The 22,196-nt window shown below is 37.9% G+C and overlaps 1 protein-coding gene across 9 annotated transcripts in view; it reads left to right on the top strand.

Annotated features, from left to right (window-relative positions):
• The window catches only part of PTPN13 (protein tyrosine phosphatase non-receptor type 13), a 212,479-nt gene that overhangs the window by 48,853 nt on the left and 141,430 nt on the right, over window positions 1-22,196 (top strand). The window lies entirely within an intron of this gene.

Raw genomic sequence — 22,196 nt, 5'->3', positions numbered from 1 at the left:
CAGACTGTAGAAAGCAGTGCTTTCTTTTATCTCTCTTAGGACTGAAAAAGCTCAGATCTTCTCTGCTTTCACTGGAACATCTTCTGTATGCTAAGCACTGAAAATATCATAGTGATTAAAACTGAAAATCTTGCCTATCTCTCTAGAACTTACAGTCCAGTGTGGAAAATACCTGTTAATAAAATACTTATATAAACAAATGTGAAAAATGCAATCATGACAAGGACTACCAGGGAGGGAAGTCAGTTGACTATGAGAGCCTAGAGTAGGAGGTTTTGACCTGGTGAAGAGGAAGCAAAAGAAGACTTCCCTGTAAAAGTCACCCCTGAGCTTAGACCTGAGAAAAGAAAAGTTAACCAGGCAAGAGGGAGGGAAAAACATTCCTGGCAGGAAGAATTATATGTGCATCCCCGGAATAATGAAAACTGAATAACTAGTATGATGCTGCCTGATGAGGTGGTTACCTGGTGCAAATGGTTGTGTGACATTTTGGAACTAGAAAATTTACAGAGTGAATCACCGTTTATTTCTTCAAAACCATTTGATACTGTGCTGAAAAGCTCCACACGAAGATGGTGTTTGCCATTTATACCTTATGTCCAACTCTAGTTTAGAATAATAGATAAAGAAACCAAACTTCATCTAAACTTCATCTAAAGGAAGAATTCTGCAACTCCTGCAGCTCAATTCCAGAAAAATAAATGACCCAATCAAAAAATGGGCCAAAGAACTAAACAGACATTTCTCCAAAGAAGACATACAGATGGCTAACAAACACATGAAAAGATGCTCCACATCACTCATTATCAGAGAAATGCAAATCAAAACCTCAGTGAGGTACCATTACACGCCAGTCAGGATGGCTGCTATCCAAAAGTCTACAAGCAATAAATGCTGGAGAAGGTGTGGAGAAAAGGGAACCCTCTTACACTGTTGGTGGGAATGCAAACTAGTACAGCCGCTATGGAGAACAGTGTGGAGATTTCTTAAAAAACTGGAAATAGAACTGCCATATGACTCAGCAATCCCACTTCTGGGCATACACACCGAGGAAACCAGATCTGAAAGAGACACGTGCACCCCAGTATTCATTGCAGCACTGTTTATAATAGCCAGGACATGGAAGCAACCTAGATGCCCATCAGCAGACAAATGGATAAGGAAGCTGTGGTACATATACACCATGGAATATTACTCAGCCATTAAAAAGAATTCATTTGAATCAGTCCTAATGAGATGGATGAAGCTGGAGCCCATTATACAGAGTGAAGTAAGCCAGAAAGATAAAGACCAATACAGTATACTAACACATATATATGGAATTTAGAAAGATGGTAACGATAACCCTATATGCAAGACAGAAAAAGAGACACAGATGTATAGAACAGACTTTTGGACTCTGTGGGAGAAGGCGAGGGTGGGATGTTTCAAGAGAACAGCATCGAAACATGTATATTATCAAGGGTGAAACAGATGACCAGCGCAGGTTGGATGCATGAGACAAGTGGTCAGGGCTGATGCACTGGGAAGACCCAGAGGGATCGGGTGGAGAGGGAGGTGGGAGGGGGGATTGGAATGGGGATACATGTAAATCCATGGCTGATTCATGTCAATGTATGGCAAAAACCACTACAATATTGTAAAGTAATTAGCCTCCAACTAATAAAAATAAATGGAAAAAAAAAAAGAAAGAATTCAACTTTAAAATCTATTTTAATTAATTGATCTGAAGTTAAATGGTTCTGTGAAGACCTACAAGACCTTCTAGAATTAACACCAAAAAGAGATGTTCTTTTCATTACATGGGACTGGAATGCAAAATTAGGAAGTCAAGAGATAGCTGGAGTAACAGGCAAGTTAAGCCTTGGAGTATAAAATTAAGTGGTGGAAAAGGCCAACAGAATTTTGCTGGGAGAACACACTGGTCATAGCAAACACCCTCTTCCAACAACACAAGTGATAACTCTACACATGGACATCCAGATGGTCAATACCAAAATCAGATTGATGATGTTCTTTGCAGCTTAAGATGGAAAAACTCTATACAATCAGCAGAAACAAAACTGGAAGCTGACTGTGGCTCAGATCATGAACTCCTTATTGCAAAATTCAGACTTAAATTGAAAGAAATAGGCCATTCAGGTATGACCTAAATGAAATCCCTTACATTATACTGTGGCAGTGACAAATAAATTCGAGGGATTAGCTCTGATAGAGTGCCTGAAGCACTATGGCTAGAGGTTCATAACACTGTACAAGAGATGGTGATCAAAACCATCCCCAAGTAAAGGAAATGCAGAAAGGCAAAATGGTTGTCTGAGGAAGCCTTACAAGTAGCTGAGAAAAGAAGAGAAGCGAAAGGTAAAGGAGAAAAGTAAAGATTTACCCATCTGAGTGCAGAGTTCCAAGGAATAGCAAGGAGAGATAAGAAAGCCTTCCTAAGTGATCAGTGCAAAGAAATAGAGGAAAGCAATAGAATGGGAAAGACTAGAGATCTCTTCGAGAAAATTAGAGATACCAAGGGAACATTTCATGCAAAGATGAGCACAATAAAGGAAAGAAATGGTATGGACCTAACAGAAGCAGAAGTTATTAAGAGGAGCTGGCAAGAATACACAGAAGAACTATATGAAAAAGATCTCAATGAGCCAGATAACCAATATGGTGTGACCACTCACCTAGAGCCAGACATCCTGGAATGCAAAGTCAAGTGGGCCTTAGGAAGCATCACTGCAAACAAAGCTAGTGGAGGTAATGGAATTCCAGCTGAGCTATTTCAAATCCTAAAAGATGATGCTGTGAAAGTGCTGCACTCAATATGCCAGCAAATTTGGAAAATTCAGCAGTGGCCACAGGACTGGGAAAGGTCAGTTTTCATTCCAGTCCCAAAGAAAGGCAATGCCAAAGAATGCTCAAACTACTGCATAGTTGCACTCATCTTATATGCTAGCAAAGTAATGTTCAAAATTCTCCAAGCAAGTCTTCAGCAGTACATGAGCCAAGAACTTCCAGATGTTCAAGCTGGATTTACAAAAGGCAAAGGAACCAGAGATCAAATTGCCAAAATCCGTTGGATGATAGAAAAAGCAAGTGAACTCCAGAAAAACATCAACTTCTGCATCATTGACTATGCCATACCCTTTGTGTGGATCTAGGCAAATTGTGGAAAATTCTTTAAGAGATGGGAATACCAGACCACCTGACCTGCATCCTGAGAAATCTGTGTGCAGGTCAAGAAGCAATAGTTAGAACTGGACATGGAACAACAGACTGGTTGCAATTCAGAAAGGAGTACGTCAAGGCTGTATGTTGTCACCTTGCTTATTTAACTTATATGCAGAGGACATCATGTGAAATGCTGGGCTGGATGAAGCACAAGCTGGAATCAAGATTGCTGGGAGAAATATCAATAACCTCAGATATGCAGATGACACCACCCTTATGGCAGAAAGTGAAGAGGAACTAAAAAGCCTTTTGATGAAAGTGAAAGAGGAGAGTGAAAAAGCTGGGTTAAAACTCAACATTCAAAAAGCAAAGATCATGTCATCCAGTCCCATCACTTCATGGCAAATAGATGGAGAAACAATGAAAACAGTGACAGACTTTATTTTCTTGGGCTCCAAAATCACCTCACATGGTGACTGCAGCCATGGAATTAAAAGATGGTTTCTCCTTGAAAGAAAAGCTATGACCAACCTAACAGTATATTAAAAAGCAGAGACGTTATTTTGCTGACAAAGGTGTGTGTAGTCAAAGCTATGATTTTTCCAGTAGTCATGTATGGATGTGAGAGTTGGGACTATAAAGAAACCTGAGCACTGAAGAATTGATGCTTTTGAAATGTGGTGTTGGAGAAGACTCCTGAGAGTCCCTTGGACTGCAAGGAGATCCAATGAGTCAATCCTAAAGGAAATCAGTCCTGAATATTCATTGGAAGGACTGATGTTGAAGCTGAAGCTCCAATACTTTGGCCACCTGATGCGAAGAGGTGACTCACTGGAAAAGACCCTGATGCTGGGAAGGATTCAGGGCAGGAGGAGAAGAGGGTGATAGAGAATGAGATGGTTGGACAGCATACCAACTTGATGGACATGAGTATGAGTAAGCTCTGGGGAATATTGTAGGACAGGGAAGCTTGGCGTCCTATGGTCCATGGGGTAGCAAAGAGTCAGACATAACTGAGGGACTGAACAACAAAAACAGTTAATTAAGCACAAAAATCGTAACAGAAATAGGGGAGGATTTGAGGATAGTCAAAGTTCTCAAAGTGGATTCCCTGGAGGGGTAACACCCGTGTCACCTGAAGCCTTGTTAAATATGCAGATACTTAGGCTCACCCTAGACCCACCAAACAGGAAATCCTCTGGGTGGAGGCCCGCCTTTTGTGTTTTAGCAAATCTTTAAGGATGTTCTGATGCATGTTAAAGTTTGAGGGCCATTATACAGTTGAATTGCTGAAGACCAGGAGCCATGGGAACCTTTTGAAAGGTCTAGAGGTTAGGTGGCTGCTGATTGAGTAAGGAAAGTCAGGAGCACAGAGAAAGAGTGAGGGTAGATGGTGATGCTTTGGTTTTGCTGCTGTCGTTTTCCAATCCAGAGGCAGGAACTTAAAACAAGGTTAGGACCCACCCCATTCTTTTATCCCCTGGAGTAGGAAATGGCAACTCACTCCAGTATTCTTGCCTGGAAAATTCAGTGGGTAGATAGAGGAGCTTAGCAGGTTATAGTCCATGGGGTTTCAAAGAGTCAGACAACAGCTGAGCGACTAAGCACAGGAGGACGGTTCTTCTATAACCTAGAGATTTGACAATCTTTGATTAGAGTTAGGATTCATTTAAAGGAAATTTATTCCTTTTATCTAACACGACTTACTTAGAACCTGGTTATTTTCAGTGGACCTTGTTTGCTTCATTTTAATTTTTCAGAGAATTTTCAGAAAAGTATTGGCCCTCTGGAGTATGGAGCAGGTAGCTCTGCTGCAAAGGTGTTTTTGAAGGAAGGATATGTTGGTGGCATTACTCAGCTAATTAACAACAGTCCATTAATGTTGAAAAAGCATCTCCTACTTGTGAGGTATTGTTTGGAAGATTCCAATAAGTAGAGGGTGTTGCTTGCCCTTAAGGGATACGCACCGAATAGCCAGGTGCATGTGGAAAGTTTACGACTTCAAAAGCAGTGTGCCAGATGTGTGCTAGAGACAGGAAGTACTAGGGATGTTCAGAGGAGGGAGAAATCATGCCTTTTTTCATTATGCTAATAGGGAGATCACTGCCCTGCCGGTGACTCAGAATATAAAGCATCTGGCACACTGTGAGTACCTAAAGGTTTCCTTCTTTCAAATTTTGTAACATTAATAGAGATTGAAACTTCCCCAGTGGCTCAGACAGTAAAGAATCTGCCTGCGCTGCAGGAGATCTGGGTTCGATCCCTGGGTCGGGAAGATCCCCTGGAGGAGGGAATGGCTCCCCACTCCAGTATTCTTGCCTGGAGAATCCCATGGACAGAGGAGCCTGGTGGGCTACTGTCCTTAGGTTGCAAAGAGTCGGACACGACTGAGTAACTAACACTTGCACTTTCAATAGAGATCAAACATCTGAATATTAAGTCTTTGTCATTGAGATGCAGTTATTGCGTAACATATTGGCCCATTACAATAAAGAGATTTACTGGATGTATTCATAAAATTAATTGTGAGGCAGCTATATCTTAAACACTGCCCAGTGGGATCTCGTTATCATAAAGCCTTCTGTTCAACTCACAGAATAACATCAGTGATACAGAGAAATTGAATTTGTGTTCTCTGGCAGTCTGGAGATTACCAACTCTTATGATTGCCAGTTGGAATTTTCTAATTATTTGGAGGAAACTCGTGCTTATTTGATTTAGTTTATCTGAAATCTAAGGGCTTCCCACATAGCCCTGTAGTTAAGAATCCACTTGCAATATAGGAGATGTGGGTTCGATCCCTGGGTTGGAAAGATCTCCTGGAGTTGGAAATGGCAACCCCCTCCAGCATTCTTGCCTGGGAAATCCCATGAACAGAGGAGCCTGACAGGCTACAGTCCATGGGATCTCAAAGAGTTGGACACGGCTGAGTGACTCAGCACAGCACATCTGAAATCTCTGGTTTTTCATTCCTTTTATTTGGTAGCACACTGTCTTTTTTTTTTTTTTAGCAGTGTCTTCTTGCCACAAGTTCTTCTTCTAACTGTTTTAACAAACTGAAATAAAAATAACTTTTGTTTGCTTATTTTGTGGATGACTGGTGTTTGTCTTGGTAGACACACTTTTGAATAATGCTGAGAACACTATGGGGAACAAAGCAGGTAAAATACAGTGGTCTCCAAGAAATTTGTTTTTTTTTTTGAAATTTGTTCTTTTTATATTGTGTTTTCTCCTCTAGATTTTCTTTGTCCTTTTGTGTCTGTTATGTAATCTCTTAGTTCTTATGGATTTTTTTTCCCTTTATTTTGTTGAACTTGTATGTTGCTACTGTGTCTTTTCCAGTGCAAATTGACATTCCTATTAGTATAAATAAAGGCTGAAAATAAGCATTTCTACTGGGGGATTATTGAACATAAGGTCAAGAAAAGTATTTCTTCATGTTCTTGAGACTTCTAGTAATTTGAGTCCTTTTTAAAAACAAAACTGTTGTGGTAAATATTTATAGAATAATGATATCTAAGCATGACCTTGTTGAAAGATATCATATTCAAATGTGATTCCAAACATCTTGATGATGGTGATGATGATAAGTGGTTCTTTTGTTATAAGTTCCTTAGTGTTACTGTCTTGTGAATATTAAAACAAGATCAGTGTGATTACTTTTTAGAGTTTTTTGAGATTTTTGTCACAGCCTTGCCACATGATCTAGTTTTTGTAATATCCTATAGGATATTTGTGGGAATTTGGAAAGAATGTGTTTTTTCTATTTCTAAGGTATAACTTAAGCTTGTTAGATGTTTGTGCTTTTGAATTTTTTTCTATATCCTTATTGCTTGGCATTCTTGCTCTGTCAAATTCTTAGGGAAAGTTTAAAATTTTCACTATAATGATGTTTTTGTCTGTCTTCTTATTTCATGTTTTTGTGCTATTTTATGATACATATAATGGCTGATGACTAATTTAAATGGACTGGATCTTTTTTCACTGTAAAATAAACTTCCCCCTCTCCCATTTTTACTACTCATCGCCTAAAATCCTATCCCTCTGCTCTTAATAGTGTCACCTCTTCTTCCTTGCCATTTACCTAGTATGTTTTTTATCCTTCCTTAATTTTCAAATAATTTGTATTGTAACTTAGATAGCACTTGTAAATAATAAGATAGCTGAATTTTACCTTTTTGCCTCAGTAATTTCTTAATTAGGAAATTAAATGTGGCCATGGAAATAAAAGTTCTGGAGGAATTTCATAATCAGAGGTCCACTTGTATCATGACTTCTAATTATATATATATTTCTCAGTTCATCTTATTAATTGATTGGGAAAGCTTATATCTGAAAATATATACATACTTAAGATTTTAGCTTTTACATCATGGATGAACTCATGCAGGGGCTCATGATAATTAAGTTCTGGATAATTAAAAACAAAACTGTTCTCACATGCATTCTGGATAATCTTTAGAAATGAAATTGTTGCTGTGTTGGAAGTTTTAGCTTACAGTTACAAATTCTGATAAAGATGACTTATCTTTTTTTCTTTTATGAATCATACATTCAATGTCATATCTAAGAAATCTTTGTCCAACTCAGAGTCACAATTAGTGTCTCCTATACTTTCTTTGGGCTTCCTTGGTGGCTCAGTGGTAAATAACTCATCTGCCAATGCAGGAGGCACGGGTTTGATCCCTGGGTCAGGAAGATCCCTTGGGGAAGGAAATGGCAACCCCCTCCGGGTATAGCCTGGGAAATCCCATGGACAGAGGAGCCTGGAGGGCTGCAGTCCATGGGGTCACAATAGAGTCAGATATAACAGCAACTAAACAACAACATGCTTTCTTCTAGAACTTTTATGCTTCTAAGAATCAAAATTTTTTCTGCATCTACTGAAACATATGGCTTTGATTCTTTAGTGTGTAGTAAAGAAATAAAAGCAAAAATAAGCAAAAGGGACCTAATCAAATACTCATAAGCTTTTGCAAAACAAGGGAAGTAATAAATAAAAGTAAAAAGACAACCTTTGGACTGAGAAAATATTTGCAAATGATGTGACTGACAAGAGCTTAATTTCCAAAATACACAAACAGCTTATACAACCTAATTTAAAAATGACCAACCTAAATAGACATTTCTCCAAAAAAGGCATTCAGTTCAGTTCTATTCAGTCATTCAGTCATGTCTGACTCTTTGCAACCCCATGGACTGCAGCATGCCAGGCTTCCCTGTCCATCACCAACTCCTGGAGCTTAACTCAAACTCATGTCCATCGAGTCAGTGATGCCATCCAACCATCTCATCCTCTGTTGTCCCCTTCTCCTCCTGCCTTCAATCTTTCCCAGAATCAGGGTCTTTTCAGTTCTTCACATCAGGTGACCAAAGTACTGGAGTTTCAGCTTCAGCATTGGACCTTCCAATGAATATTCAGTAGTAATTTCCTTTAGGATTGACTGGTTGGATCTTCTTGCAGGTCAAGGGACTCTCAAGAGTCTTCTCTAACACCACGGTTCGAAAGCATCAATTCTTCGGTGCTCAGCTTTCTTCATAGTCCCAACTTTCACATCCATACATGACTACTGGAAAAACCATAGCTTTGACTGGATGGACCTTTGTTGGCAATGTCTCAGCTTTTTAATGCTGTCTAGGTTTGTCCCAGCTTTTCTTTCAAGGAGCAAGCGTCTTTTAATTTCATGGCTGCAGTCATCATCTGCAATGATTTTGGAGCTGCCAAAAATAAAAGTCTCTCACTGTTTCCACTGTTTCCCCATCTATTTGTCATGAAGTGACGGGACCAGATGCCATGATCTTAGTTTTCTGAATGTTGAGTTTTAAGCCAGCTTTGTCACTCTCCTTTTTCACTTTCATCAAGAGGCTCTTTAGTTCTTCTTTGCTTTTTGCCATAAGTGGTTATATCTGCATATCTGATATTTCTCCCAGCAATCTTGATTCCAGCTTGTGCTTCATCCAGCCTGCATTTCGCATGATGTACTCTGCATATAAGTTAAGTAAGCAGGGTGACAATATGCAGCCGTGACGTACTCCTTTCCTAATTTGGAACCGGCCTGTTGTTCGATGTCCAGTTCTAATTGTTGCTTCTTGACCTGCATACAGATTGCTCAGGAGGCAAGTCAGGTGGTTTGCTATTTCCATCTCTTTAAGAATTTTCCCCAGTTTGTTGTGATCCACACAGTCAAAGGCTTTGGCATAGTCAATAAGGCAGAAGACATACAGATGGCCAAAGACATATGAAAGCATGCTCAACATCACTAATTATTAAGAAACACAAATCAAAACTACAATGAGATACCACCTCACACCAGTCAGAATGGCTATGATTAAAAATTCTGTAAGTAACAACTGATGGAGAAAGTATGGAGTACAGGGAACACTTTGCACTGTTGGTGGGAATGTGAATTGGACAGCCACTATCAGAACAGTATGGAGGTTCCTCAAAAAACTAAAAATTGCCATATGATCCTGCAATCCCACTCCTGGGCATATGTTTGGAAGAAGCTCTGATTCAAAAAAATACACATGCTCCAATGTTCATAGCTGCACTATTTACAATAGCCAAGCAACCTAGGTGTCCATTGACAGATGAATGGGTAAAAAATGTGATACATGTGTATACATGCGTACAAATACACACACAATAAAATATTACTCAGCCATAAAAGAAGAATGAAATAATGCCATTTACAGCCTCATGGATGGACCTGGAGATGATCCATCTTAATCACCTGGGGATGATTTAGCAAAGTGAGTCAGAAAGAAAAAGACAAATGCCATACGATATGACTTATATACGGAACCTAAAATATGACACAGACAAGTCTATGAAACAGAAACAGATCCACAGACATGGAGAACAGACTTGTGGTTGCAAGAGGAGCGGGGAGGTGGAAGGCTTGGATGGGGAGTTTGGGACTAGCAGGTACAAACTGTTGTATATAGAATGGATACACAACAAGATCTTACTGTGTTGCACAGGGAACTATATTCAGTATCTTGTAATAAACCACAATGGAAAAGAATGTATACATATATATATAATAGTGAATCACTTTGTTATACCCCAAAAACTAATGTAACATTGTAAATCAACTATATTTCAGTAAAAAAATAAATAGATAAAATAAAAATACTCTAAATTTGAAACTTAATCCCTCAGTTATATTAGTCACATTTAAGTTCTTAAAAGCCATTTGTGGCTGTGCGTGCCTGCTCAGTTGCTCACTCATGTCCAACTCTTTGCAACCCTATGGACTGTAGCCCACCAGGTTTCTCTGTCTATGGGATTTTTCCAGCAAGAATGATGAAAGTGTTTCCTCCTCTAGGGGATCTTCCCAACCCAGAGTTCAAATCCACCTCTCCTGCATTGCATGTGGATTCTTTACCACTGAGCCAGCAGGGCTTCCAGTGAGTTACCTGGGAGACCAGGTTTGATCCCTGTGTTAGGAAGATCCCCTGGAGAAGGCAGTGGCAACCCACTCTGGTATTCTGGTGTGGGTAACTCCATGGACAGAGGAACCTGGTGGGCTACAGTCCATGGGGTTGCAAAAGAGTTGAAGATGACTTAGTGACTGAACAGCAATAGCCGTGATATGTGGCTGTCAGTTCAGTTCAGTTGCTCAGCTGTGTACTATTCTATGCAACCCTGTGGCTAGTGGCTACTAAAATATGCAGTTAGAATTTAATGTCCTACTAAACTGAGGTTCAAGAAAAGGGAATTCCCTAGTGGTCCAGTGGTTAAGAGTCGGGTCAGGGAACTCAAGTGGCGTGAGTCCACATGCCACAACTACTGAGCCCTTGCGCCACAGCTAAGACCCAACACAGCCAAATAAATAAATATTTTTTTAAAAGAGAAAAATGTCTCTCCTTTTTGTCCACATTTTCAGGCAAAAACTCAAGTGTATTTACCATCAGCAAAGCCTCACTGAGCAAATTGCTAAAAGGTGTATTTCAGGATGTAAGAAATTTAATTCAGAAGGAAGAAGAAAGCTTCAAGGATTGAAAGCAAATTAGTCAACTTGATAATAATTCTAAATAAACATTGGCTGTATGAAACATCCATCATGATGTCAAATTTAACATTATAAATAAAATAGTAAGACTTAGACTTTGATAGATGGTAGGAGTAAAACAGCGTACAAGTTTGATTCTATTTGAGAATGGTTGGTTTCTTGACCTTAAAGTTTGTAATGGTAATCACAAAACAAAAATAGAAAAAATGTGGAACTTCCAATCTGGTGGAATCAAAGGAGAGTAAGTAACTCAGTGCTTGAAAAGGGGGACAAAGTACTGAGATTCAAACTGACTTACTGGTTGGGTTTGTTTCTTTAAGCCTTTATAAGAAATATGGAAAGTTTTGTGGATTAAAAGCTTTTGAGTAAATCTTTATGTAGTCTCTGCAGCTTTTAAAAGACCAAAGCCTAACTTGTCTCTCTATATTACATTCCTAATTATTTACATTCATAATTTTCTTGATTAACAGGGTTTACTAGTTGTCTTTGACATGCTATGTCTTGTCCTGCCTTCATAAAGCCAGAATGAACAGGTTCTTCAAGTTAAATGTGTTTGAACCAGATACAATTACCCCATATGTTCCCTGGAAACAAACTATTAAAACCTGAAATTAATTTAGTATCTAGCATTCTTAAAATGAATAATGTGGGTTAGCAAGTGTATAAGGCCCTTGTATTAAACCATCCCTCCTCCACAACTATTGTCAATATACTGTGTTTTGATTTGAAATTCTTTCGACTCTAGATGTGAAAAACAGGCCATTTTATGAACTTAAAGAGTCATACATTTAGGATGAAATCAGCTACAGGTCATGCTCTCTAGCCCCCTCTTTGCTGACAAATATAAATTTACTATATTTTTTGTTTTAATTCAATACAAGAATTTTTTCAGTCAGGTATAGTTGGCAGCATTATTCTTAATTGTGCTGTCTAATGAATTTTATAAATGTGCATAGTCGTATAACCACAGCCTCAATTGTTTCTAGCACCCCAGGAGGTTTCTCTCCTGCTTCCTCTTAATCAGTTCTTGGTTACCAAGAGTAATCAACATTATGACATAAATAAGTTTTTAAAAATCTAATTTTAAGCATCCTATAAATAGAATCACGCAGTGTGGACTCTTTTGTGTCTGACTTCTTTCACTCAACATTTTGACAGAGGTTTTTCCACATTATGTACTAAACTTTTTGAGGAAAACATTTTGCAATTCTCACATTTCTTTTCTCAAATAAAGAAATTAGGAGGCTTTATGCTTGTATCATTTGGTGACAAGTAAAGATTTTTTCTGTGTTGGGGTGATGCGTACCAGTCATGATTAATATTTTTATAAGAAATAGATTCTAATATTTCTTTTTGAAAAATAGATGTTTACCATTTAAATAAGCCTCCTCCCTCCTTTCCCTTTGAAAAGGAAAATTTCTTTCAAATAGGAGGGTGATCATCTAAAGAGCCACAGAGAATAGCATAAATAGTGAGCATAAAATATTTTTTATAAGTAGCTACAGATCATGCTTATATGGAATCATGTCACCATAAATAAAGCCAGTTCCTCTCTGAAACACTATATATTTCCTTCCACTGCAGACTGAAAATATACAGTAATCTTCATTGACCCTTTCATCTAGTTCTTCAAAAATAAAATAAATAACAGTCACCCTTGAAATTATTGGTTTTTCAGTCTTTGTATAAATTCCAGGTCCTTCAAACCTAAAGAGAAGTTGCAGAGTTCATCTTTTAAATTTTGTGTTCTTTTTTCCTCCTGGCTTTATGCAAATAGCAAGGGTAGAAGATCTTTAACCTGAAACTTTGTATTGGCTGGAAACCCCAAAACCTGCTCCTGTGTAAAGGGCCTTTACTGTATAACTTACATCTATTGCTGATTTCTTCAGTTATGGTTTATTTTGTCTGGCAAAACAGTGCAGCAGTTGTGTGATCTACAAAGGCTGTCGTGAAGTTGTCAGGTGGCAGCACAAGCACCAGCGCTTTAAGCAACTTAGCACTTAGTTCCAAGATTGCAGAGACAAAATTGCTAAACTCGCAATAAAAATCAGTCGCAATAAAAATCTAAATAGATTTTACCCTTCAGGATTAACAGTTTTACAACTGTTGAATGGAATATTCAAATAAGATATGACTTGTGCATTTTAAGAAAGAAACCACCTTCACGCAAATGTGTCTTTTGGAAGTCTACAGCCTAAAATAACACAGACATAAGAAATAGTTTTGCTCTCAAAGTTTAAGCTCTCCTTGGGGAAATAAAAATTGGTATTAATCCCAGGATCTTTTCCATGTACTGGTTGTGTGCTTAATACCACATTGACATTTCAGACAGGGTAGAAGAGATCAAAGTGGCTCACCCCAAGCCTTGAACAAATACAACGTAGATATTCACTGGCTGTAAGCAAGTATCAGAAAAGAAGCAAAGTGCATCAGAAGTTCATTTGTAGTTGGCTTTCCTTTGGGAACAAGATAGAAAAAAGTCAAATAAAGATAATTTTATTAGCTGCATAAGGCAATTTATTTCTAAGTTCTCAATGACATCCTCAGTTCCGTGCCATTTATTCAGCTTCCTCCTTATAAATAGAGAAGAGCTGTTTAAGCCTCACTTCTAGTCTAAAATTATTTCTGATAGTCATTATGCCTTTCTAAATCAAAGTGACTTTATTATAATTTGATAAAAATAGTTACTTGTAAAACTTTCTGGCTTACCATATCTTTTATTAAATGCTTTATTTGTGGCTTTATAGGAGAAGGCAATGGCAACCCACTGCAGTACTCTTGCCTGGAAAATCCCATGGACGGGAGAGCCTGGTAGGCTGCAGTCCATGGGGTCACTAAGAGTCAGACACGACTGAGTGACTTTACTTTCATGCATTGGAGAAGGAAATAGCACCCCACTCCAGTGTTCTTGCCTGGAGAATTCCCAGGGACGGGGGAGCCTGGTGGGCTGCTGTCTATGGGGTCACGCAGAGTCGGACACGACTGAAGTGACTTAGCAGCAGCAGCAGCAAGTGAAAAAAAAATTTGAGCACTAAGGAAGGATATAAAGTCATACATATTCTATCCCATGGTATCCTTAGTAATAGTTAATTAACATAGAAATGGAGCCATGTGCAAGGTCAAGTTGCAACTTACTTGAGCTATGATACCATTTTATTGACTCTAATAAGGGCATTGGTTCTTATTTGTCTGTTGGGTAGATTGATGTGCCCATCTGAATCCCCAGGAAGCTTTTGGAAAATACTGTGTAGAATCCTGTGCCCAGTCTCCAGAATTCACACAAAAATCCTGTGTATTACGAAAGAGAAGGCCTCTGTGATTTCTCAGTTACCTCAAAGCCCTCAAAATCGAAGACTTTGTGACTGTTTGTCAAAAAAGCTGACACTTCGTTTCCTCACACTTGAAAATGTAACTGCAAGTAATAAAGATTGGAGAATAAAAAGAAGATGCAGAGTTAGAGTTCTTGATGTTCAAAAGTTGAAAGAAAACTTTTCTTTATAATAGTCAAAATAATTTTTATTTTTGTGATCTGCAAAATATAAATTGTTAAGTTGTTGTCAGAGAGCAGGGCAGAAGGATGTTATGGTCTAGAGTTAGCATTGTAAACAAATTCATATTAAGTATTGCAATTACCTTATCACAATGTTATTATACCTGATTTTTTGGAAATTCATATTTCCTATTCTTAAGCCTCTTATATTCTAGAAGAAGTATGTGAAACAGTTACAAAAGCATTATGTTGAGTATTCTGGCATATAATTTTGAGGTGTGCAGTTTTTATTGATGAGGATAAAGAAGGTTGGTGGGAAAGGTGAATGCTGAAGAAAAATGAGAGAGGGGAAAGTTAATATGCTAAAGGAACAACATGAGCAGTTTCTTCAGAATATGATAAGAATGCAGTGGAAAAATGTTTCTACAGCTGTTTCCTTAATGCTGATCAGGTGGCCAAGGAGATTTGCTGAAAAGGAGGACAAATCCTTTGATACTTGCTGCCGCCTTTTCATATTGTTCAGTCATTTAAGCCCTATTGCTTTTAATAGTTATAATCAATATAGTTTTACTAATATAGATTATATGTATATCTTATATATATGTGCATATGTGTTGTTGTTGTCCATTCACTAAGTTGTGTCCAACTCTTTGTGACCCCATGGACTGTAGCACACCAGGCTCCTCAGTCCTCCACTATCTCCAGGAATTTTTTCAAATTCATGTCTACAGAGTTGGTAATGCTATCCAACCATCTCATCCTCTGCCCCTCCTTCTCCTTTTGCCCTCAGTCTTTCCCAGCATCAAGGTCTTTTCCAGTGAGTCAATTCCACATCAGGTGGCCAAAGTAATCACAAAAGTGATTTTATATATACATATATATAAATCTTTTTTTAAAATTGGAATATAGTTAATTTAGTATTATGTTGGTTTTCAGTGTACAGCAGAGTATTTCAATTACACATATACATATGTTCATTATCTTTTTAAGATTCTTTCCTCATATAGGTATCTCAGAATATTGAATAGAGCTCAGTATTCTGGCCTGGAGAATTCCATGGACTGTATAGTCCATGGGGTCACAGAGAGTCGGACATGACTGAGCAACTTTCACTTTCACTTTTCCTGTGCTATAGAGTAGATTCTTGTACTATCTGTCTTTTATGTAGTAGTATGTTTGTGTGTTCATCCTAAGCTTCTGATTTATCCCTCCCCCACCCATGTGTCCCCTTTAGTAACCATAAGTTTCTTTTTGATATCTCTGTTTCTGTTTCTTTTTTAAGCAAATTAGATTCCACATATGAATGATATCATATGAGATTTTGTCCTTCTCTGTCTGACTTCGCTTAGTGTGGCAATCTCTGGGTTCATCCTTACTGCTGCAAATGGCATTATTTCATTCTTTTTTATGGCCGAGTAATATTCCATTATATATATATATATATATATATATATGTATATATATATATATATATATACCACATCTTCTTTATCCATTTCTCTGTTGATGAACATTTAGGTTGCTTCCATGCCCTGGCTATTGTAAATAGTGCTGCAGTGAGCATCAGTGTATATGCATCCTTTCAAGTTACAGTTTTCTCTGGATATATGCCCAGAAGTGAAATTGCTGGGTCACATGGTGAAACTCCAATACTTTGGCCACCAGATGCGAAGAGCTGACTCATTTGAAAAGACCCTGATGCTGGGAAAGATTGAAGGCTGGAGAAGAAGGGGGCGACAGAGGATGAGATGGTTGGATGGCATCACTGACTCAATGGACATGTGTTTGAGTAAACTCCGGGAGTTGGTGATGGACACGGAGGCCTGGAGTGCTGCAATCCATGGGGTCGCAAAGAGTCAGACATGACTGAGCAACTGAACTGAACTGATAGTAACTGTATTTTTAGTTTTTAAAGGAACTTCCATATTGTTCTCCACAGTGGCTTCTACCAAATTATATCCCTCCAACGTTGTAGGAGGGATTCATTTTCTCTACATCCTCTCCAGCCTTTATTGTTTGTAGGTTTTGTTATGATGACCATTCTGACTGGTGTGAGGTGATAACCTTGTTGCAGTTTTGATTTTCATTTCTGTAATAATTAGTGACGTTAAGCATCTTTTCATGTATTTGTTGGCCATCTGAATGTTGTCTTTGGAGAAATGTCTATTTAGGTCTTCCACCCATTTTTTGATTGGGTTGCTTGTTTTTTTTTGACCTAGAACTGCATGGGCTGTTTGTATATTTTGGAAATTAATCCCTTGTCTGTTGCTTCATTTGCAAATATTTTCTCCCATTCTGAGGGTTGTCTGTCTTTTTGTTTTGTTTATGTCTTCCTTTGATGTGCAGAATCTTTTAAGTTTAATTAGATCCCATTTGCTTATTTTTGTGTTGTTTTTTTTTCCCCATTACTTTAGGAAGTGGCTCAAAAAAGATATTGCTGCAATTTATGTCAAAGAGTGTTCTGTCTGTTTTCCTCTTACAGTTTTACAGTAACCAGCCTTACATTTAGGTCTTTGATCCATTTTGAGTTTATTTTTGTGTGCATGGTGATAGAGAGTGTTCTGATTTCATTCTTTTACATGTAATTACCCACTTATTGAAGAGACTGTTTTTCCTCTATTGTGTATTTTTGCATCCTTTGTTATGGATTACTTGACCGTAGGTGCATGAGTTTATTTCTGGGCTTTCTATTCTGTTTCATTGATCTGTGCTTTTGTTTATGTGCCAGTCCCATAACATTTGGATTGCTGTAGCTTTGTAGCATAGTCTTCCGTCAGGAAGTCTGATTCCACCAGCTCTGTTTGTTTCTCAGGGTTGCTTTGGCTCTTTGGGGTCTTTTATGTTTCCATATAAATTTTAGAACTTTTTGTTCTCATTATGTGAATTTTTTGTTCTCATTGTGTCATTGGTAAATTTGATAGGGATTGCTTTGAATCTGTAGATTGCCTTGGATATTATAACCATTTTGACAATATTGATTCTTCCAATCCAAGAACAAGGTATATTCTTTCATCTGTGTTGTCTCCAATTTCTTTTATCAGCACCTTATAGTTTTTAGAGGAGAAGTCTTTTGTCTCTTTAGGGAGGTTTATTCCTAGGTATTTTATTCTTTTTGATGCAGTGGTAAATGGGATTATGTCTTTAATTTCTTTTTCTTATCTTCTGATGTTAGTGTGTAAGCATACAAGAGATTTGTGTATATTAATTTTGTATCCTGAAACGTTGAATTTATTGGTGAGCTCTGATAGTTTTCTGGAACTATTTTTAGGATTTTCTATGTGTAATATCATGTCATCTGCAAACAATAACAGTTGTACTTCTTTTCCAATTTGGATTCCTTTTATTTCTTTTTCTTCTTTAATTGCTGTGGCTAGGACTTCCAAAACTATGTTGAATGAAAGTGATGACAATGGACATCCTTGCCTTGTTCCTAATCTTAAAGGAAGATTTCTCAACAGCGTTTCACTGTTGAGAATGATGTTAGTTGTGGGTTTGTCATATGTGGCCTTTATTATGTTGAGGTTCGTACATGCAAAGTCACTTCAGTTGTGTCTAACTCTTTGTGATCCTATGGACCGTAGCCTGCCAGGCTCCTCTGTCCATGGGATTCTCCAGGCAAGAATACTGGAGTGGGTTGCCATTTCCTTCTCAAATTACGTTGAAGTAGGTTTCCTCTATACCCACTTTCTGGAGAGATTTTATCTTAAATGTATTGAATTTTGTTAAAAACTTTCTGCATCTGTTGAGATGATTGTATGGTTTTTTTATTCTTCAGTTTGTTAATGTATTACACTGATTGATTCACAGATATTGAAGTATCTTTGCATACCTGGGGTTAATTGTATTTGATCATGGTGTACAATTCTTTTAACATGTTGTTGGCTTTGCTTTGCTAGTATTTTGTTGAATATTTTTGCATCTGTGTTCATCAGTGATACTGGCCTGTAGTTTTCTTTTTTGGTGGTATCTTTTTCTGGTTTAAGTAACAAGGTGATGGTGGCCTCATAGAATGAGCTTGGGAGTCTTCCTCTGCAATTTTTGGGAAGAGTTTCAGAAGTATAGATGTTAACTCTTCTTGAAATGTTTAATAGAATTTGCCTGTGATGTCCTCTTGTCCTGGACTTCTGCTTGTTAGGAGTTTTCTAATTACTGTTTCAATTTCAGTACTTGTTATTGGTCTGTTTATTTTCTATTTCTTGCTGGTTCAGTCTTAGAAAGTTGTCTCTCTCTAAGAATTTGTCCATTTCTTTTTGATTGTCCACTTTATTGGACTAGTTGTTTATGATCCTTTGTATTTCTGTGGTATCAATTGCAACTTCTCTTTCGTACCTAATTTTAGTTATTTGAATCCTCTGCCCCATCCTTTTTTTTGTTCCAGTGAATCTTAAATGATTTAATCACAAAGCTTTACTATTAAGAAAATGTTAAAATATAGGGGATTTATTCTAACCTATGTATTTTTCTGTTTGTGCATTGTTTTACACCAGACCATTGACTTAACACTGTGTGTCTTTTTTATGCACCTATGAACTGAGTTTATGAGTGAATTCTGTGTGATAGAATGACTTCATCAGATCCTTCAGAGTTTGAAACAGTGGACTCTGCATAGATTTTTGCCAAGTACTGTAATAGAACATGTATGTGTGTGCTCAGTTGCTCAGTCATGTCTGACTCTGTGACCCCATGGACTGTAGCCTGCCAAGTTCCTCTGTCCATGGAATTTTTCAGGCAAGAATAACTGGGACAGGTTGTCATTTCCTACTCCAAAGGATCTTCCAGAGCCGAGGATCCTACTTGGATCTCTTGTGTCCCCTGCATTGGCAGGGGACTTCTTTACCACTGAGCAACCAGGGAAGCTCATAATATGTGCTTAAATAGACCAAAGGATTTTTCAGGTCAAAATGGTTTCATTGTTATTCTGAGTTTTTAGATGATTTCCTGATACTTTCAGTTTTTTTGCCTAATCATGTTTGTTGCCCAGTTATGATCATTTCTTTAATTTTATACTGTAATTGGAAGGCCAAAAAATAAAATGAAGTGGACAATCTAAAGGAAATGAGAAGTTCCCTCAGTGCAGGAAAGATGTGTAGATATGTCTTAGTTTAAAGGCACATCAGAAAGAAGTGCTAAGATATTTCTTTGCATATCAGATTTCTGCTTATTTCTAAATTTGCCTCTAACTGCATAATATTTTGAGTAAGCAACTTTTTCTGTGGAATGTTGGTGAAAGTCTTTAAATAGAATCATTTGAGTACTGAAATCGATTCACATCAGGTTTACTCTTTCATAACAAAAGCATTCTTGAGGACAGTCATCACACAACTAAAACATTATGGAACACCAAATTACAAGCTTCTGGAATTCTGTTTTTAAATCTTCTTTTGTTAGCATTCTTTGAGGGATTTTGAATACATTTGCTTTAAATTCTTCTCTTTTAGTTAGACAAGGAGGGTGAATTAGATTTTAGCCAGGACTCTAAATTTCCTCACACGAAGGTTTGCATAACCGTTTAAATTATTGAAAAATAGATTTTGTGGTTTGTTTTCTAAAGAACATAGTGCTTAGATGTTGTGTGTGTATTTTGGGAATTTGACAACAGTGTAGTTTGTTGTCATAGCTGCTTTAACTTTATTACCAGACATTTAAAAATTGCACTTGAGAACAGTGATAATATTTGTGTCATTTCTTTGTATGCGTGTTTTTTAACAAGTAAAAATATGACCCAGCTTGGTAATTGTATTTCTCACTGCTCTCTACCATACCTCTGCTCCACGTTCTTGCTGTTCCTTGTACAAATTTAATAATTTCCTGATCACATGCTTTTGCTTTGGCTGCCTCTTTTTGGAATCTCCCCCTTAGCCAAGGTCAAATTGTACTCATTTTAAAGGCACATACAAAAAAAAAATTAATTCTCTCTTCATTGTTACTGAAGTAATTTCCTCTAAATCCTCTTTTATATTCTTTTTTCCCTTTTAGATACCTTATACTTTCTATCTTATTTTTATTTTTTTAATACCTTTTATCTTTCCAGTAATACTATGGACTCTCTCAGCAATGGACATGAATTGGAGCAAACTCCAGAAGATAGTGGAGGACAGAGGAGTCTGGCGTGCTGCAGTCTATGGGATCGCAAAGTTGGACACAATTTAGTGACTAAACAACAGTAACTATGAGCAAATGACTTGAAATTTTGCGAATATTATGTTTCGATATAAAAAGTGAAAGTGAAGTTGCTCAGTCATGTCTGACTCTTTGCAATCCCGTGGACTGTAGCTTACCAGACTCCTCCATCCATGGGATTCTCCAAGCAGGAATACTGGAGTGGGTTGCCATTTCCTTCTTCCCAACCCAGGGATTGAACCCGGGTCTCCTGCACTGCAGGCAGACGCTTTACCCTCTGAGCTGTTTAGATATATATACTACTTAAAATGATGGTATACTTTAGATGTTCGGTAAAAAACTAACAAAAATCTATTGTTTAAAGCAAAAATTGAAAGACGCATTTCTTGTCAGTGTCGTTTTTTTGACCTTCATTGTGCTGATAAGTGAATAAAAAAACCTCTTAATTTCAAAGCTATAAGCAATTGTAGATAACTTCTACCTGCAGCAGTCTCTATGGGGTGCCACCCTGTAGAGAAGAGGGTAGGGTCGGTCTGTTGCCTGGGGCAGGGAGGAAGAGTGTGGTGGAGGTTTAGTCTCTAAGTCATGTCAAACTCTTTCAGTCCTACGGACTGTAAGCCGCTAGTCTTTTCTCTACATGCAATTTCCCAGGCAAGAATACTGGAGTGAGTTGCCATGCCCTCCTCCAGGCGATCCTCCTGACCCAGGGATTAAACCCATGTCTCTTGCATTGCAGGCAGGCTCCTACATTGTAGGTAGATTCTTTTACCACTGAGCCACCAGAGGTCTGAGTGGATACCGACACCAAGAATGGCGGGACAGGACAGAGCATTTAGACTTCTGGATGGCACTCCTCCTTCTGTATTAGCCGTGATCCCTAATAGTTTATAAATTCAAATGGCAATAAGTATACCAGGAATCATAATTCTGGCCCCAGATAAGGCTTACAGGAACTCCGCAAGAGAGTTGGAATTTCAACTTCCTCTCTTAGGTTCAGGATTGGATGCTGGGCCAGTTGATAGAAAGACTGTTAAATAAAAAATTAAAGTGGTGAAGTGGAGCTTGACAGTGTTACACGAAAGAATTGTAAGAGAGAAAGTGTGACACCATACTTGTGTGAATGCCCCAGAAAAGAACAGCAAGCTGGAAGGAAAGACTGAGAAGGAGCAGTTGGTCTTAATGTTGGAGTAGCCCCGGGCGCAATCTTTGTTCTTGATTTCTTTTCAATCTCAACTCACTTTTTGTTCATCTCATCCAGTTATAGGTTTTTCAGTACCATCTCTTAGGGCAGTGACTCCCAAAATATATCTCCAGTTCAGATCTTTCTCCTAGACTTGAGATCCAACTGCCTACCTGACACCTCCATTTGAATATGTAACAGATATCTTCAACTTAATAGGTCC

The sequence above is a fragment of the Dama dama genome, chromosome 6 (assembly GCF_033118175.1).
Source record: "Dama dama isolate Ldn47 chromosome 6, ASM3311817v1, whole genome shotgun sequence".
NCBI lineage: Eukaryota > Metazoa > Chordata > Mammalia > Artiodactyla > Cervidae > Dama > Dama dama.
The sequence above is the reverse complement of the archived record's forward strand: the minus strand, read 5'-3'. Positions and strand labels throughout refer to the sequence as shown.